The following is a 12,016-nucleotide window of genomic DNA, read 5'->3' as shown; positions in this document are numbered from 1 at the left end:
GTTTTTGTGTGCCTGTCGTGTTTTTGATGCATTTATCCAAGATGAGTATTTGTATAACTTGTTTTGATGTGCAATGTTCCAAGTTATGTATAGATATCAAGCTGTTTGTGTTGATCAGAATATGATTATTTGCGTTATCTATTTTAAGTTCAAATGTGTAAGAAAGTCTGAGTTGTTTTTACAAGCCGATATGGGTTGGAAACTTGAGTTGTTTTACAAGTTTTGATATGGGTGGGAAACTTGAGTTGTTTTACAAGTTTATGTGATTGTGGTACTTGAGTTGTTTTACAAGTTTTGATATGGTTTTTGAGAACTTGAGTTGTTTTACAAGTTGATATGAAATGATTAGGATTTTGAACTTTGATTGTAGATGAGCAAATTTGTTTCATGTTGTTGATGTAAGTTTTATTTTGATATCTTTGTGTTGATGTGGAAACTGATATTGGATATGTGTGGTTTGTTGACAGGAGTGATTGGGTATTGTGCAATCGAGGGAGAGATTCCCGAGACCATGGACGCTGATACCACGTCTGTCATAGACAGACTTGGATATTATTGAGAGATGCGGATTGACCTCTCTTCTGGATATGCCTCGGTTTACTGTGAACCGGGGACTGTTGATAGCATTGGCAGAGAGGTGGCACAGTGATACGAACACCTTTCATTTTGCCACTGGAGAGATGACAGTGACACCGGAGGATTGCTACCGGATTTTGCGCATTCCTGTGGTAGGGGCACTGCTACCCTACGACCAGACAAAGGAGGGCGGCACAAAGGCACTGCGCCATATATTTCATGATGAGAGTGTCTGTGGCTATGAGATCCCTTGGCAGGAGTTTTTGGATCTGGATTATGCACCACTGCCATGGGTATTGGCAGGATTCATTGGAGGATTCCTTTGTCCTGATTGCAGGTCAAAGGGATTTTCAGTAGGATGGGGGCTGGTCTTGGAGCAGATGGTGACACAGGGTCGGAGATTCGCATGGGGGTCAGCGATGTTGGCTCATCTTTACAGGAGCCTGCATGAGGTAGTATACCTCAGTTATGGGAGTTTATCAGCAGGTGTTACTCTATTACAGGTATGGTGCTGGGAGCATATCCTAGTAGCGAGGCCATTGGCAGACAGAGATAGGCCCGTAGGTGCAGCATACGCCTATGGATACAGAGGCCTAGTTGTCCAGCGTAAGCTGGGCAAACTAGAGCACTGGAGGAGAGTTTTTGATGACATAGATACGGTCATTTGGAGACCGTATACAGGTTGTGAGGTGTGGGCAGAGGATGGGATAGAGATGCCTTTCATTTTCATGATGAGGTATCTTATTGGGAGGACTCCATTCGTTATTGAGCGGTTTTTGGTCACCCGAGTTTTGCGGCAGTTCGGGAGGCAGCAGGGGATTCCACAGGGAGCGTGCTTGTATGCACGGCGGTAGCAGAATGTGGCCGATTGGGGGCCGACTATTGATAGTGTCGTGACCGTAGAGGAGTTTACAGGGTTAGCTGGACAGGTCTGGGACTATGCCCCAGAGATACAGGATGCCGGGATGACAGAGGAGTTCGCTCGTTTGTTTACTGCGCGGACAGTGGCGAGGATCTCCGATCCCGAGGAGATGAGGCCAGCATTTGATTCAGATGGAGAGGAGGGGGGAGATGATGGAGATGACGGAGACGATGGAGATGATGGAGGAGGTAGAGGAGCCAGGGGGAGGCAGGGTGTGCAGCGGGCGGTACGGCAGGGTAGGATTGATAGTGGCAGAGGAGGTTTGGCCATTGGAGCCGGGAGAGAGGGGAGAGTGACAGAGGTTTTAGTGGTGGTGGGGGGTGAAGAGGAGATGGTGAGACCAGCTCAGAGGAGGAGGATAGATATACTCCCACCTCCAGTACTGAGGACAGGGCGAGTGGGAGGGGTTCCTCTAGCACAGGGACCATTGCGGGTTCGAGTGCTGGGTCATGTAGAGGATGCACAGATCTAGACCCTACAGATTACTGTGCAGTAGCTGTAGGCACAGATTTTGACCTATCAGCAGCAGATTTCGCAGTTGACCATTGAGAGAGATACGGAGATAGAGCGGCGGGGTCGAGCGGAGGAGGCCTTGGCGAGTGTACAGAGAGCAGCGGCGGGTGGTCCATTGAGAGACACCCTGAGAGAGCTGACATGGAGAGTACAGGAGGTTGAGTATTATAGGCGGCATTATGAGGATGCAGTACCTAGAGAGCGACGTGTAGCGAGTTTTGCACAGTCGAGATCGAGTCGATCTCGAACTGCTGGGACACGATCTGAGAGCCGAGGAGTGACTGGGCCAGCGAGACAGGACCCTCCTGCAGATCCAGGGGTGAGTGTATCTGGAGCTAGGTAGGATCCTCCTGGAGATCCAGGGGCAGGTGCATCCAGAGCGAGACCATCTCCATCAGGGGATAGTCACACTTGAGAGACATGGCCTCTATTGTATTTTTGGATTTTTGCATACTTTGTACTGGACATATTTTTGAGACACATTTTGTAGATTTTGATCATTTTTTGAGATATATATATATGGAGCACCATTTTTGATCGATGTGATGTGTTTATGGATGCATTTTATGTGTGCTACTTCCTTTCATATGATGATGTAATGCTTACATATATGATGTAATGTGTGATGCAGGATGTATGTTTTTATATGCTATGAGATGTATCTTGAAAATGAGATGTATAATTTAATATGCTGTTACATGTAATATGAAATGATGTAATAATGATGTAATAATGATATGGGATAATAGTGTAAAATGATGTGCGATTAATTGTAAAATGATATGCAACTAATTGTAACATGATATGCAACTAACTGTAAAAATGAAATGCAACTAATTGTTTTTGGAGCATCTCTCATTCTGTATTTGCCATCTGATATAACCATTTATTTGCTTTCTTTGTAAATATCATCATGGAGCATTTATCAATTTTTGGATATGTTGAAAATTTATACAAGCATAATGGTATAATTGAACCATAATGACCTGAGTAAAATTTACATGATATTTGATTTTGCAAGATAACACAAGTGTCAAGGTATAATTGAACCAGGACGACCTGAGTGCGTATTGCAGAAACATACAAGATTAGATCATTTATATGCGTGAAATGGAATCAGGCCTTCAGTGATATGGATCACGTCTCGAGGCAAATATTCACACAATACAAGTGATCGCCTCCCAGACAGAAGACTAAGAAAAATTTTGGAAATTCCTCATGATCTCTGGCTGTGAAGCTTTTTATGAGATAAAGAGGAGATTCCAATCAAATTAAAAAGTTCAAAATGCAAAATAATCAAGACCTTAATGCGATAATGCAACATTTAGTACTTCAGAAAATCATCCATCCTTGAGTTTCTTGTGTATTTGTTTGTGTTTTGGTTGTTGTGATGTAGTGTAGTTGTGTTTGTTGGATGTCCTGTGTCTGAGGTTTTACAATAGTTGGCATGCCTTGAATGTTTGCAAGTTTTTGAATAGTTTAATGCCCCTAGATGAGTGGTCTTCTGGATATGATTATGTACAGTGATTTCCAAGCCATGGTGAAATGCAGTAGATGAATAACTCAAGATAGTGACTACGCTAAGTATGTCCTGAATGGATATATGCTAAGTGTTGGGCGATGGCCGATAGTGTTTTGATGGATAAAATGGCATGGATATAGATAAAGGAGCTGGCCTTTCACAAGGGTGCCTATTTACCAGGTTTTCACCATTTGTTTTTATTGTACTTTGTATTTTTGCTTTTTCTGGATTTTTTTGATTTTTTTGTTTGTTTTTGGCTTTTTCCGTGCACTAGGCTACCTTAAGTATAGTACTTCTTTAGATGAATGCTGTTAGTTGGATCATCGAGCACATCTCCTTCAAAATTTGTTAGCTGATAGGCACCTGATCCATAGACTGATATGATGACATAGGGACCCAACCAATTAGGTTCAAATTTCCCTTTCTTTTCTCTATCTTGCTAGTTTCTTGGATTTTCTTTTAGGACTAGATCACCAACCTTGAAGTTACGAGGAATGACCTTATGATTGTAGCTCCTGCACATGCATTGCTGATATGCTTTGAGATGAGTATAAGCATGTTGGCGTCTTTCATCTAATAGTTCCAGTTCTTGCAGTCGGTTAACTCGATACTCTTCATCGAGGATCAAACCTTTCAAAGAGACTCTAAGAGATGGAATTTCTACCTCTAAGGGTAAAATAGCCTCTGATCCATATACCGATGAATATGGTGTTGCCCCTGTAGGTGTGCGAATGCTGGTCCTGTAGGCCCAAAGTGCTGGATTGAGTTGTACGTGCCAATCTTTGCCGGCATCATTCACTGTTTTCTTGAGAATTTTTAGGATTGTTTTGTTAGATGCTTCTGCTTGACCATTTCCCTGGGGATAGTATGGTGTAGAAAACCGATGTTGGATTTTGAATTTTTCACATAATTCCTGCACATCTTGGTTTTTGAAAGGTCGCCCATTATCTGTGACGATTGAACTTGGAATACCATATCTGTAAATCAGATAATTGAGGATAAAAGAGGCAATTTGTTTCCCGGTCACTGTGGTCATGGGAACTGCTTCGATCCATTTGGTAAAGTATTCTGTTGCAGTTATAATGAACTTGTGTCCATTTGAAGATGAAGGATGTATTTTGCCAACTAGGTCCAGTCCCCACTGACAAAAGGGCCATGATGTTGTAAAGGGCTGTAGTTCCTATGCTGGTGCATGTATCAGATTGCCATGGATCTGGCATTTAGGACATTTCTTGGCAAAGTGATATGAATCTTTCTCCATTGTAGGCCAGTAGTATCCCATTCGTAGAAGCTTTTTAGCAAGAGTAGTGCCACTTGAATGTGTGCCACAAATACCTTCGTGAAGCTCGTGTAAAGCTGAATCAGAATCATTACGATCAAGGCAACGAAGAAGAGTACCATCTAGACCTCGACAATATAAGGTATTAGCTGTAAGGGTGTAACGGGCAGCTTGTCGGATAAAGTTACGTTTTTGGTTACGGGATTGGTCAATGGGTAAGATATTATGCTTGAGGTAGTCGTATATCGGTCCATATAGCGGAGAATTGGAACCAGTCAAGGCATAGATAACATGGGATTCAGAGTGGTCATAGGCGGGGGAGAATAGTTGCTCTACCAGGAACTCATAACGACTCTGTTGCTCAGGAATTTGTAGTAGCGAAGTGATTGTAGCCATTGCATCGGCTGCTTTGTTGTTCAACCTTGGTATTTGCTCAAAGGTGATGTGCACAAAATACTGTTTGAAGTCATCTACCATTCGTTTGTAAGGTAGTAGCTTGTCGTCCTTTGTCTGATAGTTGTTATTAATTTGATTAATGACCAATTGTGAGTCTCCATAGACTTTTAATTCTATGATTTTCCATTCGACGGCCATTTTGATGCCGATGACCAGTGCTTCATATTTAGCCACATTATTTGTGCATGGAAACATAAGTCTGTATGATTTTGGCATAGTGTGTCCTTCAGGAGTGATGAACAGAATGCTGACACCTGAACCATGTTGAGTATAGGATCCATCAAAGTATAGGGTCCATTGTTTAGTAGTAAGAACAAGTACATCCCTGTCCAGAAATTCAACCTCCATGGTTTGTTTGCCTGGTAGCGGTGCTTCGGCCAATTGATCTGCAATTGCTTGTCCTTTGATGACTCGTCTTTCTGTGTATTGGATGTCGAATTCACTGAGAATCATGACCCATTTAGCCAATCAGCCTGTAAGAGCGGCTTTGCTGAGTAGATATTTGAGAGGATCAATTTTTGCAACTAGCTTTATGGTGTGTGCTAGCATGTAATGTCGGAATTTCTGAGATGCAAAGACTACTGTTAGGCAAGCCTTTTCAATAAATGTATAGTTGAGCTCATAGCCATTCAATGTTCTACTGATGTAGTATATGGCATGTTCCTTTCCTTGTTGATCTTCTTGTGCCAATAGTGCCCCTAGTGAAATATCTGTTGTTGAGATATATAGAATAAATGGCTTTCCGGCAACTGGTGGTACTAGAACTGGTGGATTCATCAGGTACTGTTTAATTTGGTAAAAAGATTCTTCACACTTAGCCTCCCATTTGAAGGGTACATTTTTGTGTAGCAAATGGTTAAATGGTAGACTTTTATCTGCTAGCTGAGCGATGAATCGTCAGATTGATTGAAGTCATCCCTGTAGAGATCTGAGTTGACTGATATTTCATGGTGGTGGCATTTCCATGATGGCTTGTACCTTTGCTAGATCAACTTCAATACCTTTAGCTGATACTATGTAGCCTAGTAACTTGCCTGATGTAACCCCGAAGACACACTTCTTAGGGTTGAGTCGGACTTGGAATTTTTGCAATCGATCAAAGATCTTTGTTAGGATGCCGAGATGTTCAACTCTGGTGAAGGATTTTGCTAGTAAATCATCCACATAGTCTTCCATAAATGTGTGCATCATATCATGGAAGATGGTTGTCATTGCTCTTTGATAAGTGGCCCCTGCATTCTTTAAGCCAAAAGGCATGACATTCCAACAGTATGTCCCCCAAGGACAGGTGAATGTTGTTTCATCTTGATCTTCCGAAGCTATCTTAATTTGGTTATAACCTGAGAAACCATCCATTAGTGAGAGCATTGCATGGCCTGCTGTGAGATCTACAATTATATCAATACTTGGCAGAGGAAAGTCATCCTTTGGGCAAGCTTTATTGACATCTCTGAAGTCAGTACATATTCTTATACTACCATCTGGTTTTGAGACTGGAACAATGTTGGAAATCCATTCTGCATAGTCAATAGGTCGGATGAATCCGACATCTAATAATTTCTTTAATTCCGTTTTGACCATGAGTGCTATCTATGGATTCATCTTTCGTAGCTTTTGCTTTACTGGCTTAACTCCAGTAGAGATGGACAAGTGATGCATGATTAAGTGTGGATCTACTCTAGGCATATCAGCATATGACCAAGCAAAGTTGATTTGTTGTTCTTTAAAGAAGATGATGAATGCCAATCTTTCTTCTTCTGTTAGAAATTCTGCAAGATGTATATTTCTGGCTGCTTCTGTAGTACCAATGTTGATTGATTGAGTGGGCTCAATCAATATGGGCGATCGCTCATGAAAGTGCTCAGGAAGAGTGTCAAGTCTCCCATCGTTAGGTGCCTTAAAAAGGTTTTCACCCTCCGATGCGTCCTTTATTTTTACTTTTTTATGATCTAGAGCTGCCATTGACTGGTTTTCAGCATTAGATCCATCATTTGATGCATTTTTGCGATTGAGAGACTTGGCACTCCCTGATTGACAGATATCATTATTTCGTTCACTGGTAGAGCCTGTTTCCGGATTTACGGTACATAGGTAATGGACAATAGATGCATCATCTGGGAAAATAGGTATATCACTTATTTCAGGTTCATCCCAGTCGATTAGGTCAGGAAAGACAAGTGGTAAGGAATCGTTGGGTGGATCAAGTTCGGCTACTGTAAGTGTTAGGATAGAGTTATCATCGTGATGGGTCTTATTTTTAAAGAAGTCTAAGGCTTCATCGAGGTCTTCGATGGTATCATCTTCTACATAGACTTGTTCGTAATATTTCTATTCGCTTTCCTGAACGTCATAGATATGTTGTGGTCCAAATTCAAGAGGTCTATCTTCTGCGTTATGTTCTTCTTGAGAAATGGATATGAAATCAGCATCATCTGGGATATTTGTAGTAGTATCAGAGCAAGCACCCCATTCATATTCATTTGAATCTGTCTCATAGGCATCATCCCAAATTCTATCTGTGCTGTAAACATGTATGGTGTATGGCGAAAACAAATCTTTGATGATGGATACTATTTTGATATTCTGTGTTGATTCTGTATCCGATCCGTCTTCTACAGTCTGGATTTGTTCATAGATTGTGCTTCCTCGGGGAGGAATGATGGTTTCTTGTGATGATATGATTTGTTCTTGAGCCATTGGTGTGTGAATATGAGCCACTGCTGCAGAGATGGCCTTCTTATGATTCAAAAGCTTTCCCTGATGTATCTTCTGATCTTGACGTTCTCTTGCCTTGCGGATTGTTTCTGCTGATTCAAAGAGAGCTTCCTGCCAGGATTCTTCCTTGTATTTCTTCTTTTCCTTCCATTGAGGTTTTGCATTTGTGTGTGGTGGCCTTTTCAATAGGAAAGTGAATTTAGAACCTAATCCTGCTTTATTTCTACTAGGTTGTGAAGGAAGATCTATAGGTTCTGTAACTCCTTCTTGGCATTTCCCAATAGGTCCTTTGCTGCCATATCCCATTTGTTTCATGATCAAGTAGCCTTTTCCATATAGGTGTGTCGGTAGAACAATGTCTAGAGCGGCCGCTCTATTAGCTTCTTCTTCATCTTTGTATAGCCAGTTAAGAACATCCTTATCTTCTGATTCATGTGCTAGAGTCCCCAATTGGATGAAGGTACCATCAAATTTAGTTATGGGCTGAGTTGCCAGATGTGTTGATATAGTAGGTAAACCATGCAATCTAGGTGATGTTGGCAATCTGGTCAAACATAAAGGCTCTATAGAGTATTCGCCCATGCCTTGGTCTTTGATTTGCATTTTCTGTTTGAAGTCTCCCCATAAGGAGTTGGATTTTGCTGTTGGTGGATCAGATGTTGAAGACTGCTGCTTTTCTCTGTTATAAGGAACCAAACTGTCTTGGGCTGCCCCCATCGCATTGCAATGTTGAAATGGATTGTGATCAGCTGATATGAAGATTTCCTGTCCATCATAAGGAAACTTGACACACTGGTGATATGTAGAAGGTACTTCTTGCATTTCATGTATCCAGGGTCGGCCTAATAAAATATTGTAGGTTAGATTGATATCTAAGACTTGACAAATAGTATCCTTTTGTACTAGGCCCACTTGAATAGGTAATATGACGGTGCCTTTAGAGGACCATTCCTCATCATCATATGCTTTTATGGTAATCTTTTTGCAAGGATCAATAGATTCTTCTGAGAAGCCTAATGCACGGATAAGCTTTAAAGTACAGATATTAAGGCCAGCTCCTCCATCTATTAGGACTCTCTTGACTCGGTGTTTGCAAACAATGACTTCAATATGGAGAGGAGTATTATGCGGATGACTCAATGAAGTATTATCATGCTCTGAGAAGGTGAGGTTATGAGATTCTGTCATGTGGGCAACCATAGCTTGGAATCTATCTATATCCAGATTTTGAGGTACATTTGTTTCTAATAGCGCTTGCTCCAATATGTCTTTGTGTCTTGGAGATAGTTTCAACAATTCCAGGATAGATATCTGAGCCGGAGTTTTGCGTAGTTGATTAACTAAGTCGTATTGGATCTTTGGTGTGGTAATTGGAAGTGCAGTGTGTCCCTTCAAGACATATTTCTGAGTTCGGGTTGTTACATTGACAGATTCATGATCACGTTTATCTCGAATGGTTATAACATTGACTTGATGGTCTTCGGCTGATATGTGATTGATTGTGTTGTTGTAGATGTGATTAATACGAGCTCCGCGTGTATCATTTGAAGTTGATGCTCCATCTTTGTTATAATTTGGAAGAGGATCTTTGAAGGCTTCGTGATCATTATTTATTTTGAGACCATCCACCGTTAAGTCACCTCGATCAATCATGTCTTGGATTATGTGTTTCAATCTCATGCACTTGTTTGTTCTATGACCTTTGTTGCGATGAAAATCACAATAGTGTGAATCATTCCACCAAGGTGGTTTGATTGGGGGTTCATAATTGTTGATTGGAGGTAAAGAAAGAACCTTGTTTGCCAACAGTTCTCTGAATGCGGACTCTAATGATTGGCCCAATGGTGTGAAGATACGTTTATGGAAATTGTTGGTGTTGTTGCGTGAATTGTTGTTAGGCCCTGGATTCAGGTTTTTGTTTGGATTATCATTGGCGTTGTTGGTATTGAGTTGTCCTTGAGCATTGTTTGGTGCATATGTGTTGGCACTGGGAGTAGCATTTTTAGGATTTTTCGTATTTTGAGTATTTCCTGATAAGGCAAGCACTGGCTGTTTAGATTTGGGATCATATCATTCATTGTTGCCTTCGTTTTTGTTTCGAGTCCAAAATCGAGTTCTGTCCAAATTAGTGTTGTTGTGGTTATTGTAGTTTGATGAGTTCGTCCCTTCTTTGTAGAACTTGAGTGTTCCCTTTTTGACACAAGCTTCCTCTACTTGGGTGCCATTTTCGATCACTTTGTCAAAAGATGGTATGCATTGAAGTTTGAGTCTGTAACTCATCTCACCATTCAAGTTATCAATGAAGATTTCCATTTTCTCTTTTTCAGGAATATCTCGAGGATATCTTAATACCATGCATCGCCAACGTTGAAGGAATAACATGAATGTTTCATTGTTCTTTTGTTTGGTGTTGCAAATATCTAGCATGGTTATGGCATGTTGGATGTTGTAAGAATAATGGGTGATGAATTTGTTAACCAATTCGTCAAATGATCTAACAGGTGGTGTAATCTTGGATAACCATTCCATTGTTTGTCCTCCCAGGCTTCTCGGGAATAACCTCATCAGATAAGTGTCATTATGAGCAAATTCAAGACTCATAGTACAAAATTCTCGAACATGATCTCGAGGATCACCTTTTCCATCATATTTATCAAATTTGGGAATGTCTGAGTTTGGAAGAAAAGGTATCATGTTTAAGCTTCTGTCAAATGGATAAGGACAGATTTCGTTTATAGAATACCGCACTGTTGTCCCTTGTTGCATATCGTGTATTTGTCTTTGCAACATTTGCATTTGTTGAGTAAGAGCAACCAAGGGCGCATTACCTTGCTGAGGGAAGAGTTCTTCCCTCGTATTTATTCTCAACTGAAAAGGTGTAGTAAATGGTATGTGTTGTTTTGGGGTTTCAAAAGCAGGTACTCGCATTTCTGGTATATGTTGTTCTGGAATATGTTGTTCAGGTATGCGAGTTTCTTCTTCCCTTTGTTGTTCTTGATATGTATATTGTTGAGATCCTGTTTGAAAGACGTTTGCGTCGAAATCTTTAGGAAGTTTGACACCTTTGCTTGTAAGCATGAGTAGATATTTTTCTTTGTCATTTTCCATGAGTTTTTCGATGAGTTTTTGGAATGAAGGATTTTCTTGACATTCCTGAAGAATTGCATCAGTAATTTCAGGATCGTCTGATGATGGAACTTCAAAAGGATTTGATAATCTACGATTCATACTTGATTCCGTGGGTGTCTCGCTTTGTTTGTTTCGTTGAGAGCGAGTGATAGGCATTTCAATAGAAACTTTCAGTGATGAAAGGAACAAAGTCCTCGTTGATGTGTTGTTCGGGCGTTGGTGGTTCTGGTCGAGATGTGTTATATGTGATGCACTCGTCGGGTAAGAATGCGGGATTGATTTTCCCACCTCGGTTTATCTTTTGATTAAAAGCAGACTTTTGACAGTATGCTCTTGTTTTCAGGGGTTCTCTATCAAATTCGCTAGATTTGTTTTGGATATAACGTTTGACGTGATGAAGAAATATCTGATGAGATTTGAAGAGTTGACGATTGATGTATAAAAACTTGTTTCGCTTGATGAATTTGGAAAAGCTAGGTTGTTGTTTCTTCAACGTGATGTTACGATAGAGGTTCTTTCTTCTCAGAATAAGGGGATTAGTCATGCATGAGTGATCAATGATTTCCTTTGATTTGTTGGATTTAGTTGATTCCTGTTTGAGAAATTTCAAATCTTACTTTATCAGAGTGAAGGTTTAGCTGTCCCTTCATGACAAAGTGTGTCAAATGATATGGATAAAAGCCTCCCGATCTGGAAACTGGATTTGACAATTTGAAAATTCTAAACAAGTGTTTTTGAGATAAAATTTGTAAGATGGTAAAGGATTTGATTGATACTGATGATGAAAATTTTCCGGATTTATGATAGGAGAGACATCCTCTATTACTCGATTCATTTAGGATTCGGACAACTTTGTTTGACACAAATTTAACTTGAGAAGTAGTTTTAATGATTCGTTTTTGTC

This window comes from Cryptomeria japonica, chromosome 7 (genome assembly GCF_030272615.1).
Source record: "Cryptomeria japonica chromosome 7, Sugi_1.0, whole genome shotgun sequence".
Lineage (NCBI taxonomy): Eukaryota > Viridiplantae > Streptophyta > Pinopsida > Cupressales > Cupressaceae > Cryptomeria > Cryptomeria japonica.
This window is presented reverse-complemented; position numbering follows the sequence as displayed.